Genomic DNA, 16942 nt, shown 5'->3' with positions numbered 1-16942 from the left:
GCACCTGAGACTGTACCTTTAAGTTGATGAGAGATCTGTTCTTCAAAAAAAGTATGTAAACAATGCCACTAACATTAACAGAGGTAATTTTAGAAATTATACATTACTTACGCTACGTTGTCAATATGGGAAAGTACACACACGCGCACACACACACACACACACACACACACACACACACACACACACACACACACACACACACACACACACACACACACATTACTAAAGTGGTACAGGGTGGCGGGGTGCTAACCATAAAGCTAACACTGCCTCTTCCCCTAACCCTATCCCTACACTTTACCTTCATAGTAAGATTTCTGTAACACTGCCACTACAGAAAATACACTCAGACACACAGACACTCACAAACAGACACCGACAACACTACATCTATCCCCTAGCTTAACCCTGACCTTAAAATGCACAAACTCGCACACAGGCATACATCACCTATCCATCACTCATCCCCGACCCTAACCCTAACTCACATACACACACGATCACTCTCACCCCTCCACCCCCACTTATCTGTTTTGACACTTCACACTATAAACATTTCCACAATTTGACTATCCATACTGTCAGCATTAAATCATGTCCCTTGCATATTCAGCTGAATTTCAGACTAGTATTATGGGGGGAGGTTAGTGTTAATACTGGGGGAGGAAATAGTTTTCCTTTCTCAATATTATTACATTTGTGTTTGGTATTGTGTATGTTTCAACTGTTTTTGTTGGTGGTTTTAATTCAACAGTAAAGCAGTTTGATTATACATAATAGAACCTTTCAGCAAGAGGGATATATGCAGATCAAATGATTTGTTACTTAACTCAGAAATGTCTGATCATTAAACTGGATTTGTTTTTACTCAGATCTTATTTTTTGCTTTAAATTTATCAGGACTGGTAAATTAGTGGAATGATAGCATTAAGGTGACACCATTTTTTTACATTTTAAGTATGCAAAATGAGTTTTATTTTTATTCGTATTTGCTTCTAGTTATAATTTTTTTCTTGAATATCCAGCAGGTAATTTAAATGACTAAAACTGAGATGTAGAGTCCTTGCTCGCTGAATTTGGGATTCCGACATGAAAGAAAAGCAAGAACTGGAAACCAAAACAGCAGTGGAAGTTAAAACAAATGTCTCTCTATTAAAAAGCATTCCGAACATAAAAAAACACTCTTCATTAAAGAAATGAATGAAACAAAGATGTTTTTAAGACTGCCTGGCACCTTTTTTTTTAAAAAAACTGGCACTGTGCATCTAACAGCATGGTATTCTTAAGCAGCACAAAGTATGATGTTCCTTGCTGCATATTTAAATGCTCTAATTCTATAGCATGTTGTAAACATAATCCATGAGTCAAATATGATAATTAGTAAGTAGTTGTCAAGAAACCTTAATATAGTTGCAAGACTGGTCATCACTATGCCATAATAGAAGTGTAATACAAGCCTACATTTTGTCATTAACACACTCTGGACAATCAATCATGTTACTGCAGAATTACTAAAGCTTCAATGCAAGTAATGATTTTCAGGTCTCCTGTGATGCTGTGGGTTATGATGTCATCAGAGAATGCCAGGAGTATTTAAATTAAAAAAACACACAGCATATGCCTTTTGCTTTACAAAGACTACTGCACAGACCATCAGACTTCAGCTAAAGTTAATTTATTGACAAACAAGATTACAAGATTCATAACAAGTAAGCTATAGAATGCATTACAAGTAAAAATCAACTGCCTTTACAAGCAGAAAAAGAAAACAGTGAACTGCTTGACATTAAGTAAAAGCAGGATGAAAACATAAATGAAGGACAATCTATGATTTTATAACTAGCATTCAGAAAATCGTATTTTATTAGTTGCTGCAGAAGCTGTTCCAGCTTGCAGGACTTCACAAGAGAAGATTTTGTTTGTCTCCCAGTCAGAAGCAGGGACTGTCAGGTAACTGCTTAGGCTGAATGTGTTGTCTGATCTCTTGATAGGCAGGCCGGTACTGGTTCCACTGGTGACAGCGACTCCATCCACTCTCCAGTTCACGTCATTCAATGCCACGGACAACTTATCGACCATGCATGTCACAGTGGCTGTTCTTTTGTCTGATATCTCCTGTTCTGAGGGTGGCATCACTTGTATTGAAGGGTTAGGAAACACCTGGCCTGAAAAATAGAAATTTAGGTTTATTTTGCAAGCTTTACAAAGTGAAAGAGAAATGTATCTTAACATAACAATAAATTCCTACTGCATAACTGTTAGTAAAGGAGTGGAAGTTGCAAGGTAATAGGTGTACAAATAGCAAAAAAATTTAGAATGGCAATATGTGTGATTTATAATTGTGGCTTCTTGCTCTACAACATCAAAGTATTTTAGCTGACTGTGAACAATTCTATAGTAACTCCACAGCTAAGGAATGTTATATATAAATAAATAACAAAATCTAGTTTCAAAATGAATTCTTTGAATACTCCAATAATTCTGAAATCTGCCATCACTGTTATGAAGTATCTGTCTATCTATCATCTATCTATCTATCTATCTATCTATCTATCTATCTATCTATCTATCTATCTATCTATCTATCTATCTGTCTATCTATCTGTCTATCTATCTACCTATCTGTCTATCTGTCTGTCTGTCTGTCTGTGTGTGTGTGTGTGTGTGTGTGTGTGTGTGTGTGCACACGCGTGTGTGTGCGTAGACATTAAATACTTATATATCTTATATTTTGGATGTAAAATACTGCCTCTAACAATAATTGTGTATGCTTCAGAATGTTTAGAATTAGGTGGAGAAATTATTTTACATAAAAGGTATTTAAAAGAGTATAATAATAAAAAAAAAAAAAACACATAACTACATTTAAATCAGCACCACTTCAAGGGTGTTGACTGACCAAATTAAATGAAATATGTTAAATATCATGCAGCATTACCTATTTAGCTATTACAACCTTAACTATGATTTGCAGGTTGACAGATTGTTACTATCATTGAGCCACGGTCAGTGCAATAAATGAAAAGGGTCTCACAAGGGAGATGGAGAATTCCACACGGTCAGTGCAATAAATGAAAAGGGTCTCACAAGGGAGATGGAGAATTCCACACAGTGCAATAAATGAAAAGGTTCTCAGACCAGGGAGATGGAGAATTCCCCATGATCAGTGCAATAAATGAAAAGGGTCTCACCAGGGAGATGGAGAATTCCCCACGATCAGTGCAATAAATGAAAAGGGTCTCACCAGGGAGATGGAGAATTCCCCACGGTCAGTGCAATAAATGAAAAGGGTCTCACCAGGGAGATGGAGAATTCCCCACGGTCAGTGCAATAAATGAAAAGGGTCTCACCAGGGAGATGGAGAATTCCCCACGGTCAGTGCAATAAATGAAAAGGGTCTCACCAGGGAGATGGAGAATTCCCCACGGTCAGTGCAATAAATGAAAAGGGTCTCACCAGGGAGATGGAGAATTCCCCACGGTCAGTGCAATAAATGAAAAGGTTCTCAGACCAGGGAGATGGAGAATTCCCCACGATCAGTGTAATAAATGAAAAGGGTCTCACCAGGGAGATGGAGAATTCCCCACGGTCAGTGCAATAAATGAAAAGGGTCTCACCAGGGAGATGGAGAATTCCCCACGATCAGTGCAATAAATGAAAAGGTTCTCAGACCAGGGAGATGGAGAATTCCACATGGTCAGTGCAATAAATGAAAAGGCTCTCAGACCAGTAAGTAATAGTTTTATGTTGAAAACTGCCATCAGTTGTGAGTGAAAAGAAATGTCTGTCAGATGGAAGGGCATAATCAAATGTTTATGGTAGGTGAGCTACATGTAAACTTAAAAGTGGATTTCCATCACTCAGGAACTATTGCAATAAAATGCCAAACAGGGGAGATACAGAAGCTAAGAAGGAGGAAGTACCCTCTAAGCATCATAAGAAGAAAATGCAGTTGTTGAGTTTCTCATAGATGGTTGCACAGTCGATGTCATTCAGACATACAGAGTGGCTTTGGAGACAGTGAAGTTGTAGTCACCTCTACTGAAATTCAGATATCTTTTATTGCAAGGAAAGTCCAGACACTAATGTTGTAACAGTGAGAGGAATGTGCTGCTCCACTTAGATGACACTAAATTACCAGGGGGGGAGAATTGTATTACAGTGGAAATGGAAAATAATTATTTTTTAAATTGTGGGAAGCAGATGAGTCTGTCAACTAGAACACCATGATATCCATTAAAGGAGCAGTGTGTGTGTGTGTGTGTGTGTGTGTGTGTGTGTGTGTGTGTGTGTGTGTGTGTATGTGTATGTGTGTGTGTGTGTGTGTGTGTGTGTGTGTGTGTGTGTGTGTGTGTGTGTGTGTGTGTGTTTGTGTGTGTGTGCGTCTGTATGTGTGTGTGCACGTGCACGTGCACGTATGCATCCATTTCCATTTTCTGCTCCCTGGACACGAGCAAGGTTGTGGAGGAAGGGATTAAGGTTACAATGAAAACCCAATCCTTTGTGCAGATGATGGCCAGTTACGCTGATGTACTTGTTGTCATCCCCAGGGGGCAAATGAGCCATAGGTCTCTCCATTGCAGGGTACAAAAAGGATAATAGAGTGGCTAAAGGTGAAACTGGATGGCCAAACAGGACTGGCGCAAAAAAAAAAAATATATATATATATATATATATATATATATATATATATATATATATATATATATATATATATATACACATACATACACACACACATATAGATGTATGTATCTTTGAAGTACCTGTTATTAACATCTGACACATTAAAGTATATTTGCTATAACCTGTACAATGCAAAACATTATTATTTGTATGTTACACTTCTTTACATATTTTTACCATGACACTTATGCTTTTACAGAGTATAGACCCGATTTCATCCAGATGAGTTTTGAGTTATGAAATTTCAACATAGTTGACTATCTTCAGTTGTACTTGTAATTCCCCAGGCTAATGAAAGCGGATAAGGTATACATACTAAATCTAGAGTACTTGATAATAGTTTTCAATCTTACTCACAAACACTAGGTAATCTACAATGTATGTACTGTACCTGTGTACTATGTATGTATTCTACCTATGTTCCAAATTTCAGCAGTACACCACAAATCTATTAATTACCTTTATTTTTAAATTAATATTTTTTTTTGCTTGTTCTCTCCACTGTAACTGTTGATGTGCCACATACCACTGTAAAAACATGTCTCCTGTAATTTGTATGTATACTGATCATGTCTAAATAACTAAATGTGTCTGTAAATTCTCTTTGTGGAGCTTTTCTTCCTGGGCTTCTGCTGAAAAAGGGCCTTTTCGGCTCAGTCAGACACCCCCGGTTAACAAATGTAAAATAAAAATAAAATAAATGAATTCCCTCAGGAATGCTGTATTCATATTACTAGACTAGAAGGAAAAGTAGAGTTTAAGAAAGAAGGATGGTCAAGTATTTATTTATTTTACTGGAATAATACATGGATCACAATAGACAATTTGCCGACACAGCCCGGGTTGAGTGGTGGCTGGGTTACTTTTTTAAATTGTGAATATTCCAAACTGAAATAATTAGAGGCAGTAGTGTTGTAGTATAACTGGTGCTTAAATTACCAAAGCTGTTCTGTGGAAGCAAGAGGCAGTAGCAGAAACAAATTCAAGAATGCACAACATACACTGTACTTTTTATGACATTTGGGAAACTAAGTTCTTGGCTAAATAGGATTTGCAGCATCTGTATACAGTTAGGGGATCTGGCAGACTAAATGAGACATGCAGTCTTTATCCACTACTGAAGCATTTGTTTCTATTTAACATGGACAGATAATCTATTTACAAGGAGTCAAGCAATGCCCCTTGTGGGGCTGGCAAATGGACAAGCAGTACAACATTTTGTGACCTGAATGTGAAGTGGACAATTCCAAAATATCATAAACTGAGTAAATGTGAGATTAGTGAGGATGAATCCATGTATGAAGTAAGTGGTTCTGATGGCAGCTAAAGAACAGGAAAGGGGAATTACATGCTGGTGTACCTATGAGGGGTTCACACGGTACCCATTCGAAACAATATACTTTACGTATCCCATTATCTGAGATCTGGTACAGTTTCTTATTTGAAGTTTGAGTAATGTAAGTTTGTAGCACATAGAAGCACTAGAAACTCCTGTGATTGGTACTACTGTAACATTTACAGAATTTGTAACAATTGCTTCTAGTTTCTTTAATTTTAAATATTTACAATGTACATCATACTAATGGCTACCCCCAAACACATTTTGTAATTTTATTAATTTAGTTTCTTATAAAAGTGTTGAGAAAGAATGAATGAAAGTATTCTGAAGTTTGCAATATAATACACTTGTAATATTTCATACTTCCAGATCAGGATATTACCATATGGTATTCCAGCTGACTTGATATTAAACTGGACTCATTGTACTATGCAGACTAAAAATAAGATGATTTTGTCAATAACTATCAACGTTAAATACTCTGTTACATTACTTATGGGCTCCTGCTACCATCATTTAGTCAAACATTCAGTTTTTCAAATTAATCTTGGATATACATTCCAGTAGTTCACTTAAGTACTCCAGCTTCATCAGAAATAAGGCTACCAGATGAGCGAATGAGGTCCTTATCGGCCATAATGTTCTGCATCTTGCAGTTATGTTTATAGTGTAACTTGATTTTTAGTTATTACACTATTACATTCCTAGTTTCTTTCTTTAACTTTGTTTATTAGTTAAGTGTTTTGGTCAAGTGACCCTATGCAGGTATGACTTGGGCCTTGTACAGGAAAACATACAAGAAATAAATTGTCTCAAACAGAAGGAGTACACATTCAAATTAACAAATACAGTGTACACGTTTCTGTGAAAAAAAGGTGGCCATACAAAGACAGTTCAATCAAGTATAATAATATTCATAGAATATATATTTTTAGCACTGTAATTATTAATGTTGCAAATTTGGATTATAATATCATAGTATGTGTAGTTATGGTAGTATTCTGGTATAGGGAGTACAGTCAGTGTTAAGTTAAGGGTGAAGACTGCAGTGAGGAACATTTATAGATGATAGAGAAAATGAATTGGAAGATATATAGGTAGAGGAAAGCTCGGAGTATCAGAGTAAGTATTGAAAAGGGGAGGACTGGAAAGACATGGAGATGAGGAAAGGAAGAAGAAAGCATTGAAATAGAGTAAGAGTAAGTGAGGACTTGATTAGCACAATGTATATTAAGTTTGTTTTGGAAAAAAAGAACTGGAATGGAAATCCAAGATGGGAGAATGAGAGAAAAAAAGTTTGAAAAAGAGTACTTAACTTGATTAAATTTGCTATAAATGAATGAATGGAATGAATTAGTATACATACACACACACACATACACACATATATATATATATATATATATATATACGTATATATATATATATATATATATATATATATATATATATATATATATTATATACATACATATATATATATATATATATATATATATATATATATATATATATATATATATATAATATACGTATATATATATATATATATATATATATATATATATATATATATATATATATATTTATTCAATTGATGTACATTTTGTTGATATACATTTTGCCAGAAATATGACACTGGTTTAGAATATTGCACTTATTATGCAAGTGAATGACTACAGAGAATTTCCTACCATTTACTTTTACTGCAAAGGGGTGACATGTGATATGTACTGACTCTTGATGTTGTAATCTGATATACTGAATCTTAATGTAGCATTACAGCAATAACTAAAATATCTATCATAAAAAATAAATAAAAAAATAAAAAAATCTATTATCTATATTTTTCCTCGGTTTTCTTGTTTATGGTATTGTATAATGTTTATTTACTTAGATATCAAAGAGTTCAGACTCTGACTAGAAATAAAGAAAATGGATCAGTAGTACAATGTTCTTTTGGGCTAAATTTACATGCTCATGTTTCCTCAGTAACAACAAACTGTTGTTAGAGTAATTGATATACCAGCAGGCTATAATTATGTTATCAAAACTGTCTGGAATTTGGACAATGGGATCCTGCTGGGTGGGTTATTCGAATTACTATTGATAATGTAGGGAATGCTATTAACCTCTAATTCTCTGACACAGAATAAATGTCCTGATTTTGGTTAAGGAGAAAAGAAAGCTATCTCAAATCAAGATGTATCAGTCAGTATGAACAAACTTGAATGATTGATCCTAACATTTGCTATTCATAACTGGAAATAATCTTTCAAAACTATAATTAATGGTTACAATGTATCCTTGGCTTACTTGGAAAATTGCATCCATTTTTGCTAGCAAATGTTAAAAGCAAAACTAAAAATTACTTAAAAGTGTTTCTTATCTCCCCAAAATATAGTATTATCAAAATGAAAGAAGACCTATATGTATTCCATACAGTAAATTTAATTTGAAGTCTAAGAATGTTATTTTTCAGTGGGCAAGTGGTAAGATGAGCTCTGACACAGTGGTGTGCTAGTGGTATCCTGCAATACAAAAACTTACGAGAATAGTACAATAACAATACAAATAAGTAGTTCATTTTATCTAATGCTGTAGATATTATTCATGTATTCCACCCAGTTATACATTTCTATTAAATGCAATTAAAGTACATATAGTTTTATTTCACAGCTATTTAATTGACATTTACACCCTTTACTATTTGGCACAGAAAAATTATCTGTAAAAAAATGTAAGCAGCACTAACCTGCTATGTAGCAGACTTATTAATTTATAATAATTGATCTAGAATTCCTTCATTCATTTTATTCTGTAAAATAAATACATTCTACAAGGCTTGCTTTCAGAATTCATGCCATTATTGCATACTTGGTGTAGCAAATTTTGTACAACATGTCTGGTTCCTACCACAAACCTATAACTTGGTGGGATAGGACATTGTTTCTCTTGATTCTGAATTGGTTAAAGAAGACATTGGAAATGGATGGAATGAAGAAGGAAGGAAGGACGGATGAATGAATGGATAGATGGATGCGTGGATGGATGGATGGACGGATAGATGGATGGAGGGATTACATCAAATGTATTAACCACTAAATGAATCTGAACCTGAAATATGGAATGCAGATGGGGATATTGATTATCAGATACATAGAAGTATTGTTTTGAAAATATGATCAAATTATGGAGAGCTAAATTAAAATGCTCAAGCTTTAGCTGTTATCTTGTTAATATAATTCCAAACTCCCCCAGCCCCCTCTAATTTAGATTTAGACTATTCTTGTTTTGTGACAAAAAAGGTATCACAATACAACACTTCAAATTGTTCCTGTGGAAGCTTCCAGAGAATGAAATGTCATATTTATTACACTTTATAAATACTTGTAAGCATATACTGATTGATGGTGGGGTGGGATTAGATTTTTTTACAATGATGCTGTGGAGGAAGGTTTACATTTTATAATGTCCTAATAGAAGTTACTTCACATGGAAGGCTGAAGCTCTAAATATTAAACAATTATAATTTGTACAAAACAATGAAAAATTATAATAAAATGGAAAACATGACAATTACTGCAGGATTCTAGCAATCAATGAATTCCTCTTTGGGTTGAAAAGTTGAACATATCTACTTTTAATTGTTCCTTAAACTAATATGCCAGCAATCCTTTATTTTTCATGAGACATGATAATCACCCTTTCATCTAAATGCCACCATCCTTATGGATTAGTCATAATATTGGTGCTGTATTTAAATAACTTGTTTGAATACCTATGGATCACTTAAGTTGTAATTATAGAAGTATAAGGTTTCTGAAGTTTTATGACATATTTAAATTGTGGCTGAGTCAAATTTTAAATAATAAGTTTCTTGTTACCATCATAAAAAGTTAATCATTAACTTACTTCATAACTAATTTACTACATACATGGGGGTAACAATTAGAAATATAGGTTATACAGTTATGCCATTATCAAAATTCTTCAATGCCAATAAGTTGTAAGTTTGACATATAACTCTTTTAACCTATAAGATTGTCTCTGACAGTTCATGGCATTCTGGGGTAGAAAATAGACTTGGCAAAAATTTATTATTTAACTAAACATTTATGATTTATTTTTGCAATTTTTTTCTTTTTTTTTTTCAGAAATAATACACCACTCTGCATTTTGGGATTTCTGTTATTATAAGAACAAAATAAGAGATTCAGAATTGTGACATTCAAAAGAGGGCAGTCACCTTCTGTAACATATACTTCATTCTGATAGCATGTGTCAGGGTAATCGATAAGAGTAGTAGTTGACATATACAAATGTGAAGTTTTGTAAAGCTGTTGCATGACACTAGGTAATACTGGAATGTGAACTAGCAGAAACACAATACACAAAATGTTTTCCTTGTAGTAATATGGATTTCCTTGTTAACAAAGCCGATGTATTTCAGAGCAAAATTGCTTAATTATACACTTCAGAATTATAATCAGAGTAGAATCAGTAATCAGCCGCCTTGAGACCTTTTTGCATTCATTGTTACAGCAATGAAAATCACAGTACAAATGACACAATTTAAAAATAATGAATAATGCTCCTAATTAAAAATGAAGCAAAATCCCTACAACTTCTAGCAGGTATATGAAGGTGGGTAATGTTCTGCTCTGAGTGCTCAGATCAACACTCTAGAAATGCATTCTATAAAATGAAATGCTACTGCATTTTACTATTATATTTGGAACTGTTTTGTACATGACATAACAGAGTTCCATCCATAAGAGACTCAATAGTATTTTTGTTTTGGGTTTCTTATGACACAAATACCAGTTGTGTTTTCTCTGTAACGTTTCTATGAAGCCATAGAATCCCTTATCCAGAATATTTTCTAGCAGTAAATATATATGTAATGAACAGTATTGAAGAAGGCTTATTTCACAGTTACAAAGGCAAAACCATTATGTGAACAATTTAGTTCTAGTTCTAAGGGTAATGAAAGGCATAACCAAAATAAAACAGAAAGGGTACATTTTCAGTGTTCTATAATACTATTGATTTATTGAAAGTTGATTGAATTGGTTCTGTTTCACAATAAACATCTATCTTTATTTTTTATTTTATTTATTTGACATTTGATTACCAGGAAGGTCTAATTGGGCATAAAGCCCATTTTTAATGGAGGCCTAAGAAGAAAATCTCCAAATAAATTATACAGGTTTAATATAAAATACATATATAATGATTAAAAATGGATGAGATTTACACAGAGGATAACATGAACACTATCATTATACAAAATAGATTATAAAACCTTATCCCGAGTTGCACAGAGAAGTCAAGTGTACGATAATAGGAAATAAATTTATTAAGTTACACTAGAAAGGGATATAATAAAATAATGTGCATCAGTAAGTGAGAGAAGACTCTAAGAATAAAAATACATGCTACAGACAAACTTTTAATTTTGACACAATGAGGTATAATCTAGAGGAATAAAGTAGTTTATGAAAAGAAGAATGTAAAAATGTGGATGTTTCAGAAGATGGGAATGTTAGAGGTGGAGGGAGAGAGTGTAAAGGAAATTATAGGTGGGGATTTAAGGAATTAAATGATTAGTAGAAAAACAAAGATCAATATAGTGAGAAAAGAGAGAATTATTAGAAAATTAAAGTTTGGAGAGAAGAGATGAAGATGAAATTGGTGAAGGACTTAAAGTACATAGGAAGATTGATATTAATTAGCCAGGTGTGAGATTGGAACAGGAGAGAGACTTAAAGAGGAATGCTTTAAAGGAAGGCTTGAACAGATGAATGCTAGGCATTTTTTCTGGTATCAGTGGGGAGTGAATTCTAAGTTTTTAGTGTATAGGTGCTGACCAATAGATTTTTTTTAATTTGTAAATTTCAAGGAGTTGCTTTTCAGATGATTGAAGTTGATGGTTTGGCTGATAATGGTTAAGAATAGAGATGATCACTTGGAAGGATGAGGATTTAAATAAGATTTTATAAACAAGGAGTAATTGAGTAAACTTGAGATGTTGGGGTAACCCAAGCCAGTGTAATGATTTAAGTACGATGTAGTGATGGGGGATGTAGGGAAGGTTTGCTGCAAATTTAGCCACCTTATTGTAGCATAGCTCCAGTTTGGTTTGAATGGATGGATATGGATGAGAAATAGGGAAGTATGAAACAGAGAAGGAAGGAGATCGGCTTTGGCAAGTGTGACTCTAGAGATATTGTCCAGGAATTTTTTTTATCTGTACAGCATATCAAGTTTCAGTGAGTTCTTTTTATACAGTTTTAAATATGATGGTCAAATTTTATTTCATCATCAATTATAATGGTAAGGAACGGTATGAGAGATGACTTCTATGTCAGTGTTATTAAGAGAAGATGTTTTAAAGTTGTCTTTGAGGGATGTTAGGGATTTGGGGAGAAACAGGAGAAGTTTATTTTTGGGTGGTTTAAGAGAAGTTGATTTTCTTTAAGCCAATTTTTAATGGAACTGAATGTGTTTTGAGTGATAGTTTGTAGTTAAGGGAGGATATCACAGGAGCAGACGAGAGTGCAGTCACCTGCATCTTGTATAAGGGTAGCTCATTTGAGGGACATATGGAGGTTGCTGATATATATGTTAAAGAGAAGGGGTTGTTCTGTTCTAAGTACTTATTAACATCAGGTGACTGTAAATTCAGATTTGTAAGGGCAGAGATAAATGAAATCATCTTGTAAACAGAGCACTAAATATAACTTAAAGCTGTCTAGCAGTACTTTTCAGACTTATGATCTAAAACAGTATTACATTTAGATAAGAAATAAGCATTAGAAGCATTTAAAATGTTAAAGAAAAGTTTGCAATTGTTCCACATCTGCAATATTGTAATGTAATGTTTCTTACCTGTGACAATTACTTTGGCACTGCTGCTGAACACCCACACAGTGCTTCAGTGGGTGTGTTGCCTAATACAAAAACTGATGTTAACAGCTCAAGGATAGTATACAGTACAACCGTGTATGCTACTATGCCACAAATGACTAAAGGAACGTCATACCTTTAGGAGAAAATAAATTGTAACTTTCATAGTTTGTGCCTAATTAGGGGTACCGAAGGATATATAACCCCTACACAGTAGAAAATCTAAATCTGTCTTTACAAGGTTATCATTTGTATTCAGAAAGAGTCATGGTAGGGTAAGTCAACCAAATTAAAAAGAAAATACATATATCCTATGTATAGATGAATTGTATTTCAAACTTAGTGTTCTACCACTTTTAAATTTAGACCTAACACTTTTAAATACCATCACATTTTTCCAGAATAATGGCTTTTATGGTCTGAAATATTGATGACTGTGATTTGTTTGTATTTTATTTTGTGGTGTATTTAAAAGTACATTGCTGATGTTTTACTTATTAATTATATATACTCCAAGTAAACTTAAAACTACTGCAGTATATGTACTATTTGAACCACAAATTTATTCAGATAATTTAGTGCCTTATGGTATCCCTCAGTGTGATGAGCTAGAGTTCTAAACATGTAAGAAATACTCTTTTGTATCAAATGGCTTTGTAAAACAGGTTGTTAAATTTAAAGCCAAAAATCACTGTATTAAGGTATTTTTTTTTATTTAAAGGGAAACATATATTAATGCTCCATAAGAATGTAGTTTATGTATAGACCATGACATAATGTTCTACTATTGACAATAATCTCTGCAAGATTTCACTGGTAACTCTGTGAGCTATTTATACTATGTAAGCTGTATTTTTCACTAATCTAAACAATTAATGATAATGCTAAGTTATAATGAAGTTGCTGAGGTAAATTTTCTGATGTCTGAAAAATGCAACAAAATAATAGATAAATGCTAACTGTATTTATAAGTTACATCTGAAAATATACTCTGTTCATTTTCGAAAATCAAATGTCATTAGATTCTTTATCTTCTCAATCTTTAGTGTTGATATATATAACAAAAAGTGGCTTTTTTTAGGTTCATAGGTAGGTACTAGGCTATCAGCCCTGGGGCCTATATAAACCTAGCCAAAAAGGTTCCCTGGCTTTCGCCACCCAAGAAAATTATTTTCCTGGCCCCTGTCAAGCAGTGCCACAGAAGTGATCTCTGGGGTGAATTTTCAAGGTTTAGATTTCTGCACTGGTTTCCAATGAGTCAAATGAACATATGAATTTGTTTCTAATTACTTGAGTCATTGTGAGCTAAGATATTATCTAGATGAAATAAAAAATAGGGTATAACATGCTGCTTCTTCTAAGTGTAGTCCATTTCCTAGAGCCACAAGATTATTGGGCTTAGAAAGACATGTATGAGATGGGTTATCTTTGCCAATTAATGGTACACTATAGTAGAAGACTAATCTGCTAATAAATTAATTCTTTCCTTGAATATTTAGCTTTGTGTTCATTTTTTGGTAAGTAATTAACAAGTGTGCAATCGCAATTGCTAATATTGTAAGAATTATTGCAAGTACATTATGGCACAGCTGAATCAACCACTTTTTGTTTGCATTTATTGTTCCAGTCATCAAACTCACAGTACAGATGAAGCAATTTAGAAATCCCAAGTAATGTCCCTGCTTAAAAATGCAACAAAATCCCTACAACTTCTAGCACCTGGATAAAGCCTGATGACTTTTTATGAAATGAAATACATCAGCATTTTAATATTATATTTGAAACTGTTATGTATGTGACATGATACAATTCCATCTAAAAGAAACTCAGTACTATTTCTATCTTGGGTTTCTTTTGACACGAGACACTCTTTGTAATTTCTCAATAATGTTTATAAGATGCCATAAAATACTGATGAATGGTTATTTCAAAGCTACAGAATCAAAATCAAAATGTAAATAGTTTGCTCAGATTTTCAGGATGATGAAATGCATAACCAAAATGAAGCAGAGAGGACTAACCGTTTTGATGTTGTACCATAACATTATTACCTATTGAGAGTTATGTGACTGTATTTGTTCTATAATGATTTTTCATGACCATCTCACCTACTTTTATTCAGTATTACTAGCAAGTAACTGTACATTTAGAGTTGTAAGCTTTGAAATAAAAGAGAAACAGTTTATAAACCTGTCATTAACTATATGTTAAACCAGAATAATAGCACGTTTCAAAATGTTTGACCAAAAACAGTATTATATTTAAATAAACAAATAATCATTATAAACATTTAAAATGTTAAAAAAGTTTGCAATTGTTCCACGTCTGCAATATTGTAATGTAATGTAATGTTTCTTACCTGTGACAATTACTTTGGCACCGCTGCTGAACACCCACACAGTACTGCAGTGGGAGTGTTGCCTAATACTAAAACTGATGTTAACAGCTCAAGGATAGTATACAGTACAAACATGTATGCTATTATGCCACAAATGGCTAAAGGAACTTCATACCTTTAGGAGAAAATAAATTGTAACTTTCATAGTTTATGCCTAATTAGGGGTACCTTAGGATATATAACCCCTACACAGTAGAAAATCTAAATCTGTCTTTACAAGGTTATCATTTGTATTCAGAAAGAGTCATGGTAGGGTATGTCAACCAAAGTAAAAAGAAAACACATATACCCTATGTATAGATTAATTATATTTCAAACTTAGTGTTGTACCACTTTTACATTTAGACCTAACACTTTTAAATACCATTACATTTTTCCAGAATAATGGCTTTTATGGTCTGAAATATTGATGACTGTGATTTGTTTGTATTTTATTTTGTGGTGTATTTAAAAGTACATTGCTGATGTTTTACTTATGAATTATATATACTCCAAGTAAACTTAAAACTACTGCAGTACATGTACTATTTGAACCACAAATTTATTCAGATAATTTAGTGCCTTATGGTATCCCTCAGTGTGATGAGCTAGAGTTCTAAACATGTAAGAAATACTATTTTGTATCAAATGGCTTTGTAAAACAGGTTGTTAAATTTAAAGCCAAAAATCATTGTATTAAGGTATTTATTTTTTTATTTAAAGGGAAACACATATTAATGCTCCTTAAGAATGTAGTTTATGTACAGACCATGACATAATGTTCTACTATTGACAAATAATGATCTCTCCAAGATTTCACTGGTAACTCTGTGAGTTATTTATACTATGTAAGCTGTATTTTTCACTAATCTAAACAATTAATGATAATGCTAAGTTATAATGAAGTTGCTGAGGTAAATTTTATGATGTCTGAAAAATGCAACAAAATAATAGATAAATGCTAACTGTATTTATAAGGTACATCTGAAAATATACTCTGTTCATTTTCGAAAATCAAATGTCATTAGATTCTTTATCTTCTCAATCTTTAGTGTTGATGTATATAACAAAAAGTGGCTTTTTTTTAGGTTCATAGGTAGGTACTAGGCTATCAGCCCTGGGGCCTATATAAACCTAGCCAAAAGGTTCCTGGCTTTCGCCACCCAAGAAAATTATTTTCCTGGCCCCTGTCAAGCAGTGCCACAGAAGTGATCTCTGGGGTGAATTTTCAAGGTTTAGATTTCTGCACTGGTTTCCAATGAGTCAAAGGAACATATGAATTTGTTTCTAATTACTTGAGTCATTGTGAGCTAAGATATTATCTAGATGAAATAAAAAATAGGGTATAACATGCTGCTTCTTCTAAGTGTAGTCCATTTCCTAGAGCCACAAGATTATTGGGCTTAGAAAGACATGTATGAGATGGGTTATCTTTGCCAATTCATGGTACACTAGAGTAGAAGACTAATCTGCTAATAAATTAATTCTTTCCTTGAATATTTAGCTTTGTGTTCATTTTTTGGTAAGTAATTAACAAGTGTGCAATCGCAATTGCTAATATTGTAAGAATTATTGCAAGTACATTATGGCACAGCTGAATCAACCACTTTTTGTTTGCATTTATT

The 16942-nt window shown here is 33.3% G+C and overlaps 1 long non-coding RNA gene across 1 annotated transcript in view; it reads right to left on the bottom strand.

The window, feature by feature from the left end:
• Window positions 1-1662: 1662 nt before the first annotated feature.
• LOC122788318 overlaps window positions 1663-16942 on the bottom strand; it is a 32855-nt gene continuing 17575 nt past the window's right edge. The window contains exon 2 of the long non-coding RNA XR_006362635.1: window positions 1663-2168. This is a non-coding gene — a long non-coding RNA (uncharacterized LOC122788318). The remainder of the gene's footprint in view (window positions 2169-16942) is intronic.

Source organism: Protopterus annectens, chromosome 13.part0, assembly GCF_019279795.1.
Source record: "Protopterus annectens isolate FY-2018-M chromosome 13.part0, PAN1.0, whole genome shotgun sequence".
Classification (NCBI taxonomy): Eukaryota; Metazoa; Chordata; order Ceratodontiformes; family Protopteridae; genus Protopterus; species Protopterus annectens.
This window is presented reverse-complemented; position numbering and strand designations above follow the sequence as displayed.